The sequence below is a fragment of the Lathyrus oleraceus genome, chromosome 1 (assembly GCF_024323335.1).
Source record: "Lathyrus oleraceus cultivar Zhongwan6 chromosome 1, CAAS_Psat_ZW6_1.0, whole genome shotgun sequence".
In the NCBI taxonomy this organism is placed as follows: domain Eukaryota; kingdom Viridiplantae; phylum Streptophyta; class Magnoliopsida; order Fabales; family Fabaceae; genus Lathyrus; species Lathyrus oleraceus.
In genome coordinates, this window is record NC_066579.1 from 149,962,284 (window position 1) to 149,983,812 (window position 21,529).

A 21,529-nucleotide genomic window follows, 5' to 3' on the forward strand; every position below is an offset into this window, starting at 1 on the left:
AACTTTGAAGAGTAAATTCTAGTTGACCAAAATAAAAATAAGTTGCAGAATTAGTGTATTAAAGTATCAGTCATACGAAATAAACCATTAAATATTATTTATGCTATGATTGAAATATATAATTGTATAATAATGATATATATAGCAGGATCAGATTTACTAAATTATGCAGCATAGCCTAAAAAAGTGGTAATGTATGTACCTTTTTCATTACTACTCGTAAATCATGTGCAGACAAACCAACATACTGAATACCCTCATTGTCCCAAAACACAAAACAACCAATATTACCTTCATACTCAACCTCTATTTCAATTTTATACCTAGTTAAGAATGTATGTACATAGATAAAGTTGTCCATGAAGGATATAATTGCAATTTAATTTAATTGAAACTAAAGTTTGATGATCTTACTTAGTGATGGGAGCAACTTTGTTTTCACAACAGGTACATATGAAAGGAACCCCTAGAGACTTATTAGTCCTCTTACAAGCTGGACACTGCTCATAGTACCAATCAAACCGACTTGATTTGAACCTCTTAGTTGTTCCAAATGTGTTGCAAACAATCGACTATAAAGTAGCTTGATTAGAATATATATACGTATTACATCTGCAGTTGAAGAGAAATTAGTGGAAGAGCATAAAACAAATAAATAATAGACATTACATGTTGAAGAGAATTGATGTCCCCGATAGTTTTGATCTCATTGGTATATGAGAATGAACGGTCTTCAAACGCTCCTTGATATGTAGAACTTTGAGATAGTTGTTGTGAAAGAACATTGGAGTGACCATTGTCTCCCAATCTATAAAAAATGAAGCATTATATAGAATGAAAGTTGTGACAGGTTTATGAAATAAAAGTAGTGCATAAGATTAACATACTTTGCTTTGAATGATGTGACATGTGGATGATCATAATCAATAAACAGTTTTTATCCATTCCAAGCATTAGAAATATAGAGTTTTCCAGTGGCTGCATCAAAGGAAAACACAAAAATTAAAACCATACAAAAGTTTGACATGCTTAAGGGAGAAAGCAAACTTATAATGTGAAGGCATACTTGAACTTTTTTGTCACATAGCATGAGTGATCATGATGGTTTTGGGGCTCCCTGTGGTATTTTTAGATGTCTGTGCTATAAATCAGTTGGCATATGTTTCCCACAATGTAAGATCAAGTTCGGTTCCACTTCAAATAAAAGAGATACGGAAACTTAATAAACCAACTATAGAGAAATGGAACATGTTAAGCATTACAAGGTAGTGATAAGACAACAACATCTCATCTGATAAAAGAATATTGACGCATGCCTTTCGTCCACCCCATGCAACCTGATTCTTTAGTACTTGGTGGAGTACACCCATAACATCTGCATATCATTCAAAGGTATGATAAAGTCATTGCAAACTGAAAAAATGAGGAATACATTACAAAATAAGGTTGATTAATGTACTGTATAAGTGGTTCACTTCAAAATTCCCGTGCAAGAAATCAACAATGGTTTTAAAATGAAACTGGCCCATTGGTATTTCCGGCATGTCTAACATGGTTATAGTGGTTCCTCCATGAAGAAGTAACTTCAATGGGTTGTCACGGATTTTAAAAGAAAGATCATTGACAAGAGGGTTGCCATTATAAACCATATATGTTTGGTGTTCTTGTAAGGTTTGTTTCCACATCTCGAAATCCCGGTTCCGGGTGACGACATGGATTTTGTCCCCCTATTAATTAATAACAAACTTAGAATGGATATTCAGTGCAATTCTATTTCAAATACGACTAGAATAACAACAATGCATACCTTAGAATCTTGGATAACACCTTTAAAGTGTTGCTGTCCATTTCGCTCCTTAACTATCCACAAATCAACCACGCGAATGGCGATTTTTCAGACATTTTTATCTACCATCAAATCACAAATCATAATAGGTAGTCTTGACATGGTGTGATGTTGTTCTGAAAAAATACATAATGCAAAAATAAGTAACTGGACATGCGATTGAAAATGTTGGAATAGGTTGGAAAGGTTGAAAAACCAGTTCTGAAACATATAACGATAGTTGTAGCTTATCATAGGTTGGAAAACCAATTCTGAAACATTATAAAGTTGAGTGGATTGTATTTGCAAAATTTCATTGCAGAATTCTTAATGTCGCCATTGTTATTCAACCATCAAAGAAACCAAAGAAGAAAAATGGTGTAACTATTTGTAAAAGAACAATAAACTTCAATGAAAGTTTGTAGCTTTCACATTAAAAGGTAGAGTCAGAATGTGCAGAACATCATTCGAGTCTTCTACAACAAATTTTACTTCTAAATCTTACAACATTCAAACAATACAAACTTGATGCATCATAAATAAAAAAAGGGATAAATGTAAATCATATAAACTATTTTATGAAACAATTTTTTTTTAATCAGAAGAAAAAACTCGTTGATGGATAAGCTAAAATTAGAATAAGCATTTGTCGTATGAAATAAGTGATTACCTTCAAATATGTAGCTCGAAAGATGAATGAGTAGAGTGAATTAGATTGTTTTATGAAACTTTGTTCTTGAGGTTTTCTTTGTTGTTGGAGGAACCGAGGAGAGAGGAAGTAGCATTACAAATATGAAGAAAAGAGATGGAAGATTGATAAAAGGGAAAGAAATGAAAAACCGACCAATAGGAAAGAAGAAAGAAATAGACCAATAGGAAAGTGAAATGTGGCATCAGAAAGTTTTGTAGTTGAATCTTTAAAATAGAATATGCTATTTACTAAAAAGCCCATTCATTAGGCATGATGTATTTTGTTAGTAAGGGTCAATTTGGGTGATTGGTTACATGTTTTAGTAATGGGTAGATAGTTGATTATAAATGGTAAAAATGAATAGAGCATTTCTATGATCCCTTTTTAGAGAAACTTACCCATAATCTTGAAGAAATAGAATATTTTGTTCCTGATGATGGAGATGCCTACCTCGAGCTTGTTCCAAATTTGGGTTGTGATTTTTATACTATATATTGTCTTGTAGAAACAAGTAACTAGAAGCAATGAAGCATTTGATGATAAAATTTCCATCGTGTTTTGTTTGTATATCTTTACATGAAGTCAACTAGTTCTACCTATTGTTGCAGACACTACACAAGTTGAAGCTTATCAATTTGGTATGTGTTCAATTTGCAATGCACATGTTGGAGAAGCTTTCTCTAGATGAACTTTAGTATGCAAAAGTTATACCTCCCTTCTTTAGAAGCTTATTAGAAAGTGTTCAAAATTCGATAACAAGAATATATCAAATCATTGGTGTTTGGGTTGCGAAAGAAGTGTCATTAGAGGCAGAAAAATATTAGACATCGTAGGACTAAATTAAACTTATGAATGGTTATGTGGTCATAAAGCTATTTAACTCAAATATGGTCTCAAATACTATGAGTGACCTTATTGTTATATATAATACAACAATTATGGTCTCGAAGCTATTTAACTCAAATATGGTCTCGAAGCTATTTAACTCAAATATAGTCTCAAATACTATGAGTGACCTTATTGTTATATATAATACAACAATTATGGTCTCAAATACTACGAGTGACCTATATATATATATATATATATATATATATATATATATATATATATATATATATATATATATATATATATATATATATATATATATATATATATATATATATATATATATATATATATATATATATATATATATATATATATATATATATATATATATATATATATATGTGTGTGTGTGTGTGTGTGTGACCTTTTATATATATATATTCATGTGTTAATATAGTTTTATTTAATTATTTTATTTTGAATTAATTAATATTAATTTTTTATTGTATATTCATAATTTTAATAACGTTGAAAATTTACCATTAGTAATTTTTATTAATTTGTAAGAGAAAATAAACGTCTATAAATTATTGTCTTGTAATTTAGTGTCGAAAATAGATTGTTGCAAATTTGTAATAGAGTAAATCATTTGTAATGGAACTTCAAACAGAAGGTCCCTTAACCATTTTGATTCTTGACCAACGGAAGCAAGAGCCACAAACTCTGATTCCATGATCGAAAGAGTAGTGTATGTTTGTTTCTTGCTCTTCCAAGAAATCGCATCTCTAACTAATGTAAATATCCACCAAGATGTGGATTTATGATCTCCAACACTCGATATCCAACTTGCATCGGTATATCCTTCTAGTACGGTAGGAAACCTACCATAATGAAGTCCAATATTTTAGGCTTTAAAAGGTAACCGAAAATCCTAGTTATGATCTTCCAATGTTCAGCATTTGGATTGCTAGTAAATCTATTCATCTTACTAACTACAAATTCTATGTCAGATATGATGCATCACATTAGATACATTAAAAATCCAATTTCACTTGCATATTCCAATTGGGACACAATTCTTTCATTGTTCTTTTGAAGTTTGACATTAGGATCAAATAAAGTGTTCACTTCCTTAAAGTGCAGGTGTTTAATCTTATCCAACATTTTCTCAATATAATGTGTTTGACTAAGTTCATAATCCCCACTATTTCATTTTACTTTGATCCCTAAAATAGTGTCAACTAGTTCAAGATCTTTCATCTTGAATGTGGAAGTTAGAAATCTCTTTGTTTCTAAAATTCCATTCATCTCATTACTAATGATCAACATATCATCAACATATAGACATAAAAATACTACAATATTTTCACGCACCTTTGCGTACAAACATTTGTCACAAGAATTTGGAGTAAATCCACTTGAAAGTATGACAAAGTCAAACTTTATGTCATTGTTTTGGTGTCTGTTTTAAACCATATAATGATTTGACAAGTTTGCATATCTTTTGTCCATTTCCAGGAAGCACATTACCTTCTGGTTGTTCCATATAGATTTCTTCATCGATATACATTTAAGAATGTTGTTTTAACATCTATTTGATGAACTATAAGGTCATTCAGAGATGCCAATGCAAACAATACTCTTATTATTGTCGTCCTTGCTACTGATACATATGTGTCGAAATAATCAATATTTTCTTTTTGTTTGAACTCTTTTGCTACTAATCTAACTTTATAGGTGTTTAATGTAGTATCACTATGATACTTCTTTTTAAACACCCATTTACATTCAATGGAACTTGAACCCTTTCGAAGATTGACAAGTTCTCAAGTGTGGTTTGAAATAATTGAATTCATTTCGTTTTGGATAATATATTTCCAAAAAGAAGAGTCCCTTGAAGCCACTGTTTTTTTTACAGATTTTATGATCATCCTCTAATTAAAGAATGATAAAATCTTATGAACATCATTCTCGTAATTTTCCAAACATTTATTACCACTTACTTACTTCCACATTTCTTGTCATTTTAAAACATACTCATGGACATTTAATATTCATAAATTCCAACAAACAACACACATTTTTATAAATATAAAAATATATTGTATATAAACTATTATAATGGCCCCAATTAACCAATACAAATCTCAAGATCCTTTTCAAAGAATATTAATGAGAGCAAGAAAAAAAATCACTACATTTTTATACGTGACTTTTGAGTATATCTAATAACGACAACTATTAAAATTTGTATATATTCATAAAAATTTAGCTCTCTAATATTTAGTGTCGATTTTAGAAAAGATGTGAATATATGTTCATTTTAAATCACATGTCATTTTTTTTAAAAATAATTCCGTAGATAATCATATTCAATTTAGTTATAGGAGTCTTATATTGAAATAAAAAATATATTAATCACACATTACTCTAAAGCACGAGGAATGTGAGCTTGGATCATATAAACAATTTTTCTAAATTGAAAAAGATACACAAAATTAAGCGATTATTTGAGACCTCAAAAATTACTTCAATTGATTATTATAATATAATATGAATATTCTAGTTTTCCATATCTTTTAAAAGTGAACAAAGCTAAAAGCTTGTTACAATGGCTAAAATATTAGAGGAACATAAATTGAAGTGTGACTAGAAATTAGATTAAAACAAATTTTCTAACTTAAATATTAAAGCTATTTTTATAACATGGATTATGGTTGAAAATAAAATGGAATATTCATAAATTGAAAAATATGTGATATCTCTAAAATTAATGAAATCGAAGATAATCTAAATAATATTATATTATTTTCTGTCTTATTTTATTATATTACCACCATCTTAGATTACAAAACCATAACTATAAGATTCTTAAAATCAAAAGAAACAAAATTAAAATCAAAACACAACAACTAAATGTCATCATAATAACTAAATCACAACTCTTAAACATTCTAGCAAATCATCTTTATATTTTCTTAACTCGATGTTAAATATATAATCATGTTGTCCCAAATTTTTCTGGATTCCATACCGTTAAACATCTACAGGTTCCATACTTACACTTCACGTTCATACCAAGCTCGCACAGATTTGTTGGACAATCATCAGTAATTTTACATCTCCAATTTGCTATAATAAAAAAAGAGATTAAAATAGTATAACAAAAATGAGATAAAATATTGAATACAAGTAAATAAATAAAAAAAATGAAAAATGAAAAAATGGCTTACGTTTACTGTTAATTGAAAAAATAAATGAGAAAAGAATGATAATCATTATATAAACAAACTTGAGAGATTTAACCATAATTCTCCTTCTTTTTTTTCATGTAAACACTGGATTATCTCTGTATTTTATAAGCTCAAAATCTCTTTACATCAATTAAATATATGTTAGCTCTTATGAAGTTGTAAAAAATCATTATTAAATATCTCTGAAGTACATCAAAATATAATTTATCTCTTTAGCACACTTAATAAAGAGGTCAAATAAAAAACATTTCATTCACAAGAATTTTTTTTAATACTAAATTTTCTTTAATTGAGTTAACTACCAAAGTGATGCAATAGTTGTAATTAAGTGTATTGTTGGATCTAAGTATCCTACCAAATGTGGTGTATTAGGTGTGATTGCTTCATGTGACCCCTTGGCTATAGTTAACGAATTAGTTTGGTTCAAAAATAATAAAACTTTAATTCTTTAAAATGATAACAAATTTAAGAAAACTACTTATTTTTTAACATTTGGTAGTGCAGAGTACACATCAATAAGAAAACCAACAAATGAAAGCAGAGAAATGAAAAAAGTAAAAGAAAAATTAAACAAAAGAAAAGAAAACAACATATGGTTTTCACTTACTACATGTATCACTCTAATTATTCTAAGTCTAAGTAATTATTGTATTTATCATTATAAATAGTAGTATAATTTATTTATTACAAATGAAGGTTATTGACATACTAAAAAAATCTTATAATGATAATAGTTAATAGTGATGTTAGATATTGAATTAGAATAAAGTGTGAGTGAATTTATTGACTATGATATTTAGCAAATTATAACTAGTCAGAAAATGGTTGAAAAATCAATTTAGGGATGGATATAGTGACGAACTAATATCCATAAAGAATTTAAATTGTTGCAAAATGTTAGGGAGGGATTTAAAATCCCATTACAAATAGGTATGGAATAAATTTGTTACTAATGGTATTTGAAATTGCATTGTAGTCGGTATCGGTATCGTTTATTTTTATTTTCTGTCAATTCTTAATCATTATGGGTTTGTAATTTGATTTATCGCATTTGTATAATTCAGCTGTAATTTTGTTATAATTTTATCCTTCACTTGTTATACATGTACCTTTGAGAAATCTCTCTATTTATTCTCTTAGAATTTGATCCATAAAATGTGTTTTTAGTCTTTTGCACATTGATAAAAGTCAAAATATTGAGTGTTATTTGAATCACAAGTTAGAAGTCTTAAATCAGGATTTTTGAAATACTTGATTAGAACCAAACAATTTGTGATTTGAGTCAAGAACTTGCTTGAAAGTTTAAAAATTTCCCTTGTCAGTCTGATTTGAATCACAGTACTTCTTAACTCGAATCACAAGGATGTTGATTCGAATCATGGTCGTCAAATTTTCTTTAAAATTAAGTTTGATTTGAATCACACTTTTTCTGACTCGAAGCCACATCCGTACATGGTTCATATCATAAATAATAAACTTTTCACTTTACTACCATTGATTCAACTCATTCTTCATTTGATTCAAATTACAAAACTCATGATTTGACTCGAATCACATTGTTATTTTCCCATCTTTTTACACCTTATCTCTAGCACCTATTTAAACCATTTTATTTGTCTATTTTCAAGGGATATCAAACAATGTGAAGTGATGTAATTGTGATGGATTTTTAATGATCACAGATGATATAATGTGTAATCATGAAATATCAAGTGACATTAAGAAAAGAGAAACTCATTTATAAGCTACTGAATTTTTCCGTTTTGAACCCAGAAAATTCATCATGAGTCCAATGTTTCTTTGTCAAGAACCTCAAGCGAAACCATAAAAATATTTTTTCATTCACAAACACACTATCTCCATGTTTCAACCTTGTGAAAAAAATTCCTAGAATGTTGAGAGTGTGAGAACTTTGTAGTTATTTTGTGTTGGATCCTTTAGATACATTCATCATCTTCAACTTAATACCAAGAAACCATTTTTGTGGTGCAAGACTCCAAAAGTTGAGTGCGAGAGGTAGATTAGGGAACATTAGGGAATCTAATTTTTTCTGTGTGGAGTTTTGACTGTTTGTATTAGGATAAAGAATTGTTTCTTGTTCATATTGTTGATTGATGCTTATCAATCAAGAGAAGAGTTTTCTTCATACCCAATGGAAGACTTTGGTGGATCTAAGTTGTGCTTATTCTTTGGTAGACCAATCACTCAGACAAGTCTTTGTCAGATTCGAGTAAATGGTATTGCAAAATTGAAACTTGGAGCAAGTTATTGGGTCTATCAAGTTTGTTGGATCAAGATCATTAAGGATATTCAGTGTTAGCAGTTAAGTAATATGCCTCAACAAGAGAGATTATTGTTTTAGAACCGTGTTGACTAAAGCCTTGGATTGTTAGTGTTTGTATTGATAATAATTCATTGTGCTAAAATACTTGTATCTTTAACTTTAAAAATAAGCGAAGATGTTACCATTTTTATGGTGAAAATCATTTAATATTTGAGTAGGCATAGCGATGATGAATTTCCGAACCACTATATATTCGGCATACGTTTTTCTCTATTTATCTCTTTTAATTTTCTGCATATTATCATGTATGTTATGTACCATTCATCATTAGAATGCCGTCTAGAGTTAGATCTTACTTATAGTGTTTTATCATATTTATGTAGTTCTATGATGCATTTAATCCAGTGAAAATTCACTCCTTAAATTAGGATTTTATTGACTTTAAGTCATTGCATTTAAATTACTTGTCAAAATAACTTCAAGTTCCCTAGAGTATTAATAAATCTTTAATTACAAGCCAAAACCTCATTGTGATTAAATCCATTCAGGATTGAACTAACAAAGTTTTGAGTTGCGTGCAGGTAACTGGAAATATTGTATTATAGCCTAAAGTCTTGATTTATGGTTATTCATAAAGATAACAATTTCGTCATATAGTTTATATGTTTGAATTTTATGAAAGAAATAAGAAGCATATCCATGTTCACCAAATACTTACAAGGTCATCGTAAAAGAAGGTGAAGATAGTTTCGTGAAGTTTGGCGTGTTCACTAATTATTCAAAAAGCATTTAAGAAGTTCTAAGCATCAAACTTTGAAAGATCCATATCATTGTCATAGTGTTTAATCATGTATCCTAGATTGTCAACACATTTCTTCAAACAATGAGTAGCTAATCCCTAAACCCTAAGCCTTAACCCTAAACATTAAACAATAAACATTAAACCCTAAACTCTATTATGATGATCAAAGATAATTAGAATATATGTTGTTGAAGTTCATTTGATATCTTGTCAAGGAGTGTCTGAAAGTGTTATTAAGATTTTTAGTTCGAATATATGGCAACCTATTTAATTCAGGCATTATACGCACCCGATGAAAATGGACAATCAATCGGTTAAAATTGGGACTAAGGGGAGAAATCGAGAACACCATAACACACCATAGGTTTTGTAACACCCTTCTAAAATACCCCAATAATTAATTAAAACAACAAATATAAATCAGAGTAGATATGCAATTAAGGGTGTCACACTTGACACTTCACACCATTCATCAAAATAGTTTGTCATGCTCATTTATTACTCAAAATAAAATATTGCACAATTCGCAGCGGATATGCAAACCATGTAACACATTACATGTAAAATTGTTCAACAACCAAATGAAAACAAGGTAAAACATCCCGTCCCGATGTTACATCTACCAGAGCATGACCCACTAAGGAACTACGCTAGACTTCAAGCACTAGCTTCTACTCAATCACTGCTCGTTACCTGAAACATAGTTGTAAGGGTGAGTTCCTCAATCGATATAATAAGCATTATAAAATATCATGTAATGTTAAGTAAATTAACACATTCATCACCCTAATCAGATCACACATTCAGCAACGGCAACATCAACTCAAAATCATAATCATACTCAACCCAACATAAAACACGCGTATAATATTGGAATACATCCATTCATATTATACGCCATACATACATTATGCAATGAGACTTCATGCATGCGGTACCGACTATTCGTGAACACATAGTTCAACCTCACCGATCAAACCCAGATACGGCTACCAAGCTCACTAGTCCCACTCATTTGAGACCTAGTGACTCACTCACTAACTCCTCACCATGGGAATTAGCTACCACCCCAAGGGCTATGCTATGCACGCTAAATCACCTAGCATGCAAACATCAACAACAATCCACAATAACTCACTCACTAATTCCTCACCATGGGAATTAGCTACCACCATAAAGGCCATACTATGCACGCTAAATCACCTAGCATGCAACCATCAACAACAATCCACAATGGACATATGCTCACACTCTAAGCCATAAACAGTCCATTCACAATTGCATACATAACAGATACATTCATAGTATTATGCATACCATCATACATCATCAGCATATTTATCACAGAATCATATTCATATCATGCCAAATAATAAATCACAGTATTAGTACACTCTACTAATACCTATACTGCTCAAAACAACGGGAAATAATCCCTACTATATCATACACCAATATAAGACAATCATCAAATATGTACACAATATTTGAATAACAATTTTTCACTTTCCAAACAGTGTTAACCGGTTAACGCCCTGGGTTAACCGGTTAACGCAACACAGAACACGCTTCCTGGCACATTTTAACAGTGTTAACCGGTTAACGCCCTGGGTTAACCGGTTAACGCAAGACAGACAGCAATTTCTCATAATTCATAACAGTGTTAACCGGTTAACACCCTGGGTTAACCGGTTAACGCAAGACAGAAAGCTGTTCCTGCGCTAACACGAACAGAATGCAGAATCCCCCGCATTTTTCACCGTCGGAGGACTTCCGGACCTCCGATTTCAATTCCGTAAAAAGCTACACGTCCAGAAATTTACGATTCACCCACATATAGATTCAATTACAGTTTTAACATAACTTATTCATCATCATTTACAGCATTCCTCATCCCAATTAGGGTCAATTCAACGGCTTATTACTACCCATTACATGTTAACCCATAATACCCATTAAACGACGATAAATCCCCTTACCTGAGTTAATCCGGCAATCCTTCTTTGACCTTCAACAATCGTGAATTCTCCTCTGAGCCCTAGCCTCTTCTTCTCCCTTTCTCAGTTCTTCTCTTTCTCTCAATGTTACGTGTTCTCTGCTTTCACGTGAAAACCCTTTTTACCAAATGGAACTCCTTATATATATATTCCAACTTTATTATTCCAATAATATTCCAATTATTTAATTAAATTAATAAATATTCTATTAACTTAAATTAAATAATTATCATATTTTATCGGGGTGTTACAACTCTCCCCCACTAAAAGAGTTTTCGTCCTCGAAAACATACCTCAAGCGAATAACTCTGGATAAGACTCCTTCATCTGACTCTCAAGTTCCCAAGTCACATTGCCAGCTGCTGGTCCTCCCCAAGCTACCTTTACCAAAGCAATCTCTTTACCCCGCAACTGCTTCAACTCTCGATCCTCGATCCTCATAGGTGATGTTTCAACAGTCAGGTTATCTCTCACCTGTACATCATCTACTTTGACCACATGCGACGGATCAGGAATGTACCTCCTCAACTGAGACACATGAAAAACCTCATGCAAATTCGCAAGTGACGGCGGTAAAGCGATGCGATAGGCTACCTCCCCTATCCTCTCTAAAATCTGATAAGGACCAATAAATCGAGGTGTCAACTTCTTCGACTTCAAAGCTCGACCAACCCCAGTTATCGGAGTAACACGAAGAAACACATGATCTCCCTCTTGAAACTCAAGTGACTTCCTCCTCTTGTCGTGATAACTCTTCTGACGACTCTGAGCAATCCTCATCTTCTCCTGAATCATCTTAATATTTTCCGTAGTTTGTTGAACAATCTCCGGTCCAACCACAGCACTCTCACCGGACTCATACCAACATAAAGGTGTCCGACATCTCCTACCGTACAAAGCTTCAAACGGTGCCATACCAATGCTCGAATGAAAACTATTGTTGTAGGTAAACTCAATCAAAGGTAAATAATAATCCCAAGCACCTCCCTTTTCCAAAACACAAGCCCTCAAAAGATCCTCCAGTGACTGAATCGTCCTCTCAGTCTGACCATCAGTCTGCGGATGATATGCAGAACTCAATCTCAGCTTAGTTCCCAAAGCCCTCTGCAAACCTTCCCAGAACTTCGATGTAAATCTAGGATCTCTGTCCGAAACAATACTCGACGGAATACCATGCAAACTTACAATTTTCTCAATATACAACTCAGCTAATCTCTCTAACGGATAATCCATTCTGATCGGAATGAAATGAGCCGATTTTGTCAATCTGTCAACAATCACCCAAATAGCTTCAAAATTCTTAATTGTCCTCGGTAAACCAGAAACAAAATCCATACTGATACTATCCCACTTCCACTCTGGAATAGCCAACGGTTGCATTAGCCCAGACGGCTTCTGATGCCCAATCTTTGACTTCTGACAAGTCAGACAAGAATAAACAAAACTCGCAATTTCTCTTTTCATTCCCGACCACCAAAATAACTTTTTCAAATCATGATACATCTTCGTAGCCCCAGGATGAATACTCAGGCCACTACGATGTCCTTCCTCAAGAATACTCTTCTTAAGTTCGGTAACATCCGGAATACACACCCGATTACCAAATTTCAAAACACCATTCCCATCAACTCTGAATTCACCACCTTGACCTTGATTCACTAGAGTCAACTTATCAACCAAAAGCACATCGGATTTCTGACCCTCTCTAATCTCATCCAGAATACCACTCGTTAACTTCAACATTCCCAATTTAACACTATTGTGAGTACTCTCACACACCAAACTCAAGTCTCTAAACTGCTCAATTAAATCCAATTCCTTAACCATTAACATAGACATATGCAATGATTTCCGACTCAATGCATCAGCCACTACGTTTGCTTTACCCGGATGGTAATTCAAACCAAAGTCATAATCCTTCAGAAACTCTAACCATCTCCTCTGTCTCATATTCAGCTCTTTCTGATCAAACAAATACTTTAAACTTTTATGGTCACTGAAAACCTCAAATTTTGACCCGTACAAGTAATGCCTCCATAACTTCAGAACAAATACCACAGCTGCCAACTCTAAATCGTGTGTCGGATAATTCCTCTCATGAACCTTCAGTTGTCTCGAAGCATAAGCTACAACCTGCTTATTCTGCATCAAAACACCACCCAAACCCAACAATGAAGCATCACAGTAAACCTCAAATGGTTCAGATGGACTTGGTAATATCAGAATAGGAGCAGTAGTCAACCTTCTCTTTAACTCTTGGAAACCTTCTTCACATTTTGAGTCCCAAACAAACGCTTGCCCCTTTCTAGTCAACATCGTTAACGGTAATGCCAACTTAGAAAATCCCTCAATAAATTTCCTATAATAACCTGCAAGTCCAAGAAAACTCCTTATCTCAGAAACTGACTTCGGAGCTTCCCACTTAGATACCGCTTCTATCTTAGAAGGATCAACAGCAACACCACCTCTTGAAACCACATGACCAAGAAAGCTAACCTCTTCTAACCAAAATTCACACTTAGACAGTTTAGCAAACAACTTCTTATCTCGTAGAACTCCTAAAACCACTCTCAAATGTTCAGCATGCTCTTCTTCAGATTTCGAATACACCAAAATATCGTCAATAAACACCACAACAAACTTGTCTAGGTACGGATGGAAAATCCTATTCATATACTCCATAAATACCCCAGGCGCATTAGTCACACCAAAAGGCATTACAGAATACTCAAAATGTCCATACCTTGTTCTGAAAGCAGTCTTCTGAATATCCTCAGTTTTCACACGTATCTGATGATACCCCGATCTCAAATCTATTTTGCTGAACACACTCGCACTAACCAACTGATCCATCAAATCATCAATCCTCGGCAAAGGATACCGATTCTTGATCGTCACTTTATTCAGTTGCCTGTAATCCACACACAACCTCATAGTACCTTCTTTCTTCTTAACCAATAACACTGGTGCACCCCACGGTGACACACTCGGACGAATAAATTTCTTATCCAACAGATCTTCCAACTGACTTTTCAATTCAGGTAACTCAACAGCAGACATACGGTACGGAGCCATCGACATCGGCCTAGTATCAGGTACCAAATCAATCGAGAACTCAACTTCACGCTCTGGCGGTAATTCATTCACTTCTTCAGGAAACACATCAGGAAAATCACACACCACGGCTAGATCGCAAATCGCCAGTTTATCTTTAGCCTCCAAAGTCGCTAACAGCATAAACAACTCTGCCCCATCTGCCACTGCCTCATTCACCTGCCTTGCTGATAGAAACAAACTCTTTCCTTCCTCAATCTCAGGAAAAATCACAGTCTTATCAAAACAGTTGATATAAACTCGGTTAAACACCAACCAGTTCATACCCAGGATAACATCAATCTGCACTAGTGGAAGACACACGAGGTCCATTCCAAAGTCTCTACCAAAAATACTCAAAGGACAATTTAAACAAACTGAAGTAGTAGTCACTGAACCCTTCGCAGGAGTATCAATCACCATACCCCCATGCATCTCAGATATCTCTAATTTAAGTTTCACAGCACAATCCAAAGATATAAAGGAATGAGTCGCACCTGTGTCAATAATAGCTACAAGAGGAAAGCCATTAATATAACACGTACCTCGGATCAAACGATCATCTGCAAAAGTCTCAGAACCCGATAAAGCAAAGACCTTGCCTCCCGACTGGTTCTCTTTCTTCGGCTTAGGACACTGCGGACTGATATGACCCACCTCTCCACAGTTGAAACAAGTCATAGTCTTCAACCGGCACTCTGCAGCCAAGTGACCACCTTTGCCACACTTGTAACACTTCTTCTCAGTACTGGAACACTCATGGATATGATGTCCAGCCTGACCACATCTGTAACACTTAGCAGGGGCACTGGAGTCTCCCCCACTAGGTCTCCTCATCCCACTATGTCTCTGGAAACCTTTGCCAGCTGCATACGGCTTCCCACGATCAGTCTGATTTTTGCCTTTCCTATCAACCCTCTGCTGATAGCTCTCCGCTCTGGCCTTGGTATCCTGTTCAAAAATCCTGCAACAGTCGACCAAGTCAGAAAACACTCTAATCCGCTGATACCCAATAGCCTGCTTGATCTCGGGACGTAACCCGTTCTCAAACTTCACACATTTTGAAAATTCCCCAGTAGCCTCATCATAGGGAGTGTAATACTTCGACAGCTCTGTGAACTTAGCAGCATACTCAGTAACAGACTGGTTGCCCTGCTTCAATTCTAAGAACTCTATCTCTTTCTTTCCTCTGACATCCTCTGGAAAGTACTTCCTCAGGAATCTCTCTCTGAACACCGCCCAAGTGATCTCAGCACTCCCAGTAGCTTCCAACTCAGTGCGGGTAGCAACCCACCAATCATCTGCTTCCTCTGACAGCATATGCGTACCGAACCTGACCTTCTGGTTATCGGCACACTCAGTCACTCGGTAGATCCTCTCGATCTCCTTCAACCACTTCTGAGCACCATCTGGATCGTATGCTCCCTTGAACATTGGAGGATTGTTCTTCTGGAACTCACTCAGTTGACGAGCAGCTCCCAATCCCACAACATTCGGATTCCCTCCAAGTACTCCAGCTAGCATACCCAGAGCCTCAGCAATCGCAGCATCGTCTCTACCTCTTCCAGCCATCTCTATTCTGAAAACCCAACAAGCTAAAATAATAAGTACTGATAGGGTTACACAACACTTATCACGTACAGGGAAATAGAATAATTACGACTCGACTCGACCGACTATGCTCTGATACCACTAATGTAACACCCTTCTAAAATACCCCAATAATTAATTAAAACAACAAATATAAATCAGAGTAGATATGCAATTAAGGGTGTCACACTTGACACTTCACACCATTCATCAAAATAGTTTGTCATGCTCATTTATTACTCAAAATAAAATATTGCACAATTCGCAGCGGATATGCAAACCATGTAACACATTACATGTAAAATTGTTCAACAACCAAATGAAAACAAGGTAAAACATCCCGTCCCGATGTTACATCTACCAGAGCATGACCCACTAAGGAACTACGCTAGACTTCAAGCACTAGCTTCTACTCAATCACTGCTCGTTACCTGAAACATAGTTGTAAGGGTGAGTTCCTCAATCGATATAATAAGCATTATAAAATATCATGTAATGTTAAGTAAATTAACACATTCATCACCCTAATCAGATCACACATTCAGCAACGGCAACATCAACTCAAAATCATAATCATACTCAACCCAACACAAAACACACGTATAATATTGGAATACATCCATTCATATTATACGCCATACATACATTATGCAATGAGACTTCATGCATGCGGTACCGACTATTCGTGAACACATAGTTCAACCTCACCGATCAAACCCAGATACGGCTACCAAGCTCACTAGTCCCACTCATTTGAGACCTAGTGACTCACTCACTAATTCCTCACCATGGGAATTAGCTACCACCCCAAGGGCTATGCTATGCACGCTAAATCACCTAGCATGCAAACATCAACAACAATCCACAATAACTCACTCACTAATTCCTCACCATGGGAATTAGCTACCACCATAAAGGCCATACTATGCACGCTAAATCACCTAGCATGCAACCATCAACAACAATCCACAATGGACATATGCTCACACTCTAAGCCATAAACAGTCCATTCACAATTGCATACATAACAGATACATTCATAGTATTATGCATACCATCATACATCATCAGCATATTTATCACAGAATCATATTCATATCATGCCAAATAATAAATCACAGTATTAGCACACTCTACTAATACCTATACTGCTCAAAACAACGGGAAATAATCCCTACTATATCATACACCAATATAAGACAATCATCAAATATGTACACAATATTTGAATAACAATTTTTCACTTTCCAAACAGTGTTAACCGGTTAACGCCCTGGGTTAACCGGTTAATGCAACACAGAACACGCTTCCTGGCACATTTTAACAGTGTTAACCGGTTAACGCCCTGGGTTAACCGGTTAACGCCAGACAGACAGCAATTTCTCATAATTCATAACAGTGTTAACCGGTTAACACCCTGGGTTAACCGGTTAACGCAAGACAGAAAGCTGTTCCTGCGCTAACACGAACAGAATGCAGAATCCCCCGCATTTTTCACCGTCGGAGGACTTCCGGACCTCCGATTTCAATTCCGTAAAAAGCTACACGTCCAGAAATTTACGATTCACCCACATATAGATTCAATTACAGTTTTAACATAACTTATTCATCATCATTTACAGCATTCCTCATCCCAATTAGGGTCAATTCAACGGCTAATTACTACCCATTACATGTTAACCCATAATACCCATTAAACGACGATAAACCCCCCTTACCTGAGTTAATCCGGCAATCCTTCTTTGACCTTCAACAATCGTGAATTCTCCTCTGAGCCCTAGCCTCTTCTTCTCCCTTTCTCAGTTCTTCTCTTTCTCTCAATGTTACGTGTTCTCTGCTTTCACGTGAAAACCCTTTTTACCAAATGGAACTCCTTATATATATATTCCAACTTTATTATTCCAATAATATTCCAATTATTTAATTAAATTAATAAATATTCTATTAACTTAAATTAAATAATTATCATATTTTATCGGGGTGTTACAGGTTTGACATTTATGCATAGTTATTACTGAAGGAGAATTGCCATCCAAGGCGCAGCGGAATTTAAAAAATTTCTCCATTTAGTGATCCTTACGAATGGGCATGATCAGTGATAGAATCGTTACCTCTTGTGGCGATTCAAACCTTTGGTGCAGATCTCTGATAATGATCAAAACCTTTGATACAAATCCACGGAGTGATCACGAACGTTGAACGATGACAACATCTCTACTCAGTCCACACGAACGGATTCCTTCAATTGCAGTGCTAGCTGTTATGAATGAAGGCTTTGAGTGAGAGAGAGAGAGAGGGAAACCAAACTCCAAGTCTTCACTTGAGTTTGAGTCTGAGTGGAGTGACAATGCTTCTACCCAAGGGGTTCTATTTATAGAACCACTTGTGTGGGCTTCAAGCTAAAAAGCCCACTTAAGTGTATTTTGGCCCATATCTCATAATATGCCAAAATCACTTAAGTATTTGGTACCTTACCATATTTCGTCTCCCACTTAAGTGCACCGTACCTTACGGTGTTCCTTAATTACTCTATTTCTCATCAATTCGTCCTTTGTGTGTGACCCTGTAGGTTTTCGCGATGTTGGCAATTATATTAAATCACGCATTTAACATAATAAACAGTGAGCGGTATCTAGCAACACATCACTGCTACCCAAGTCACGAAAATGTCATGTGATCTGACAAAACCTCCTGTGATAATAATTATGTGTATAATTACCCCTTTGCCCTTATGTATATATCGAACACAAGGTATAGACCGTGTCATCCTTGTCCAGTTCAATATTGGGCCCATAGACATTTATCCTGTTACGTAGGATGAGCAAATTCCATCTAGGACACTCATGTCCCTCCGCATGCTTCGTGGAGTACCCATCAACTGTCTTTATGGTTATCCAGTTACGAACAACATTGGATCAGCAATAAAGCACTCGACTCTACATCTAGGATCCATAGTGGTTTCAGGTCGAAGAGTGGTATACACTATTATCACCATGAGAATAACTTATGACACTTTGCATAACTTTCTATATAGTATTCTCATAGCGGGTCAATCCGGTATAAATATTACTCCTAATATTCATACCTATGTTTAAGACTTGATAACTCTTTATCCATGATCCATGAGATGTGATCATCAGTCTACAAACATAATAGTCTTAATGCTTTAATGTTATCCCACTTCACAATAAAGCTCGACTACGGATACTTTAAGAATAATGTCCTTATGTTTAATGTGCTCTCATGATTAAGTCACACTTAATACATTAAACGGACTATCTATTCTAGGGATAACATTAAACGGACTTTATTAATCAACCATAATAAAGAAAAATGCCTTTTATTATTAATAAATAATTCGATACAAGTACGAAAAGTATTGGCCTCTAGGGCTTACACCAACAATCTCCCACTAGCACTAGAGCCAATCAGGCATACCCCTTATGCCCATTGATTTAGTATGGCCATCATGCTTCTGCTGCGCAAGAGGCTTTGTCAGTGGGTCAGCAATATTGTCAAGTGTAGGTACTTTACATATTTTCACATCTCCTCTATCTATTATCTCTCGAATGAGATGATAACGCCTAAGTATGTGTTTGGGTCATTGATGAGATCTAGGTTCCCTAGCTTGTGCGATAGCACCATTGTTATCATAATAGAGAGCAATGGGATCCATTATGCTAGGAACTATGTCAAGTTCACTAAGGAACTTCTGATCCAAACAACTTCCTTTGCTGCACTTGAGGCAGCAATATACTCGGCCTCGGTTGTAGAATCAGCAACTATATCTTGCTTTGAACTTTTCAAGCTCACAGCGCCACCATTTAAGAAAAACACATAACCATTGGAATCATCCATATTAAAGCGTCTCAGCATTTTTTCTATGTACCCTGACTTAGGCCAAGCATTTTGTGATCTATCTCTATAGATTCTGATTCCTAATATATAGGATGCTTCACCTAGGTCCTTCATAGAAAAACATTTCCCCAACCAAGACTTTACTCGTTGCAAGGTAGGGACATCGTTTCCAATGAGTAATATGTCATCTACATATAACATCAGGAAAACGATCATGCTCCCACTAACCTTCTTGTAGACACAAGGCTCATCTTCATTCTTAATGAATCCATGAGTAATACATCACCTTGATCAGATATCCATATATCTCAGGTAGGTGACGTATCCTGCCTGACCTACGCTGGTCTTGTTCTACTTGAGCAGGTTGCTCTTACACAACTACTTGTGTTTCCTGCTCTAATTCCTCCATAGGTGTGTCGATGCTTTGTGATTCTTGAATTTCTTCAAGATCTACTTTCCTCCCACTGATTCCTTTGGAAATAAAATCCTTTTCTAGGAAAACTCCAGTTCGATCGACAAACACTTTGCCCTTAGAAGGATTGTAGAAGTGATACCCTCTTGTTTCTTTAGGATACCCCACAAATAAGCATTTGTCAGATTTGGGCTCAAGCTTAGTTGAAATTTGTCGTTTCACATAAACTTCGCAACCCCAAATCTTCATGTAAGACATATGTGGTCTCTTACCACTCCATATCTCATATGGTGTCTTATCAACCTTTTTGGATGGAACACGGTTAAGTGTGTAAGCTGATATTAATAGTGCATGTCCTCAAAAGGAGTTTGGAAGATCGGCGTGACTCATCATGGATCGGACCATGTCCAACAGGGTTCGATTTCTTCTCTCAGACACACCATTCCATTGGGGTGTTCCAGGAGGAGTGAGTTGGGATAAGATCCCACACTCTTTCAGATGGTCATCAAACTCTAGGCTTAAATATTCACCACCTCGATCTGATCGAAGAGCTTTAATATTCTTACCTAGTTGGTTTTGTACTTCATTCTTGAATTCTTTGAACTTTTCAAAGGACTTTGATTTGTGTTTCATTAAATACACATAACCATATCTACTGAAATCATCAGTGAATGTGATGAAGTACTGAAAACCTCCTCTGGCTGGTATGTTCAGTGGACCATATACATCAGTATGTATGAGGGCCAAAAGATCATTATCTCTTTCACCTTTCCTATGAATGGAGACTTTGTCATCTTTCCAATTAAACAAGATTTGCATGTCTCATATGATTCATAATCAAAAGAGTCCAACAGTCCATCTTTATGGAGTTTGGAAATGCGTTTCTCAT

At 34.9% G+C, this 21,529-nt stretch overlaps 1 long non-coding RNA gene across 2 annotated transcripts; it reads right to left on the reverse strand.

The window, feature by feature from the left end:
- Positions 1-261: 261 nt before the first annotated feature.
- On the reverse strand, positions 262-2,602 carry LOC127123174 (uncharacterized). 2 transcript variants are annotated; one of them, XR_007803572.1, is made up of 6 exons: positions 2,496-2,602; positions 1,808-1,962; positions 1,460-1,727; positions 1,067-1,375; positions 888-978; positions 262-808 (listed from the first exon to the last, which is right to left on the reverse strand). It is a non-coding gene; the product is annotated as an uncharacterized LOC127123174 (long non-coding RNA). The 2 variants fall into 2 exon arrangements; XR_007803573.1 differs by lacking the exon at positions 1,460-1,727.
- Positions 2,603-21,529: the final 18,927 nt, after the last annotated feature.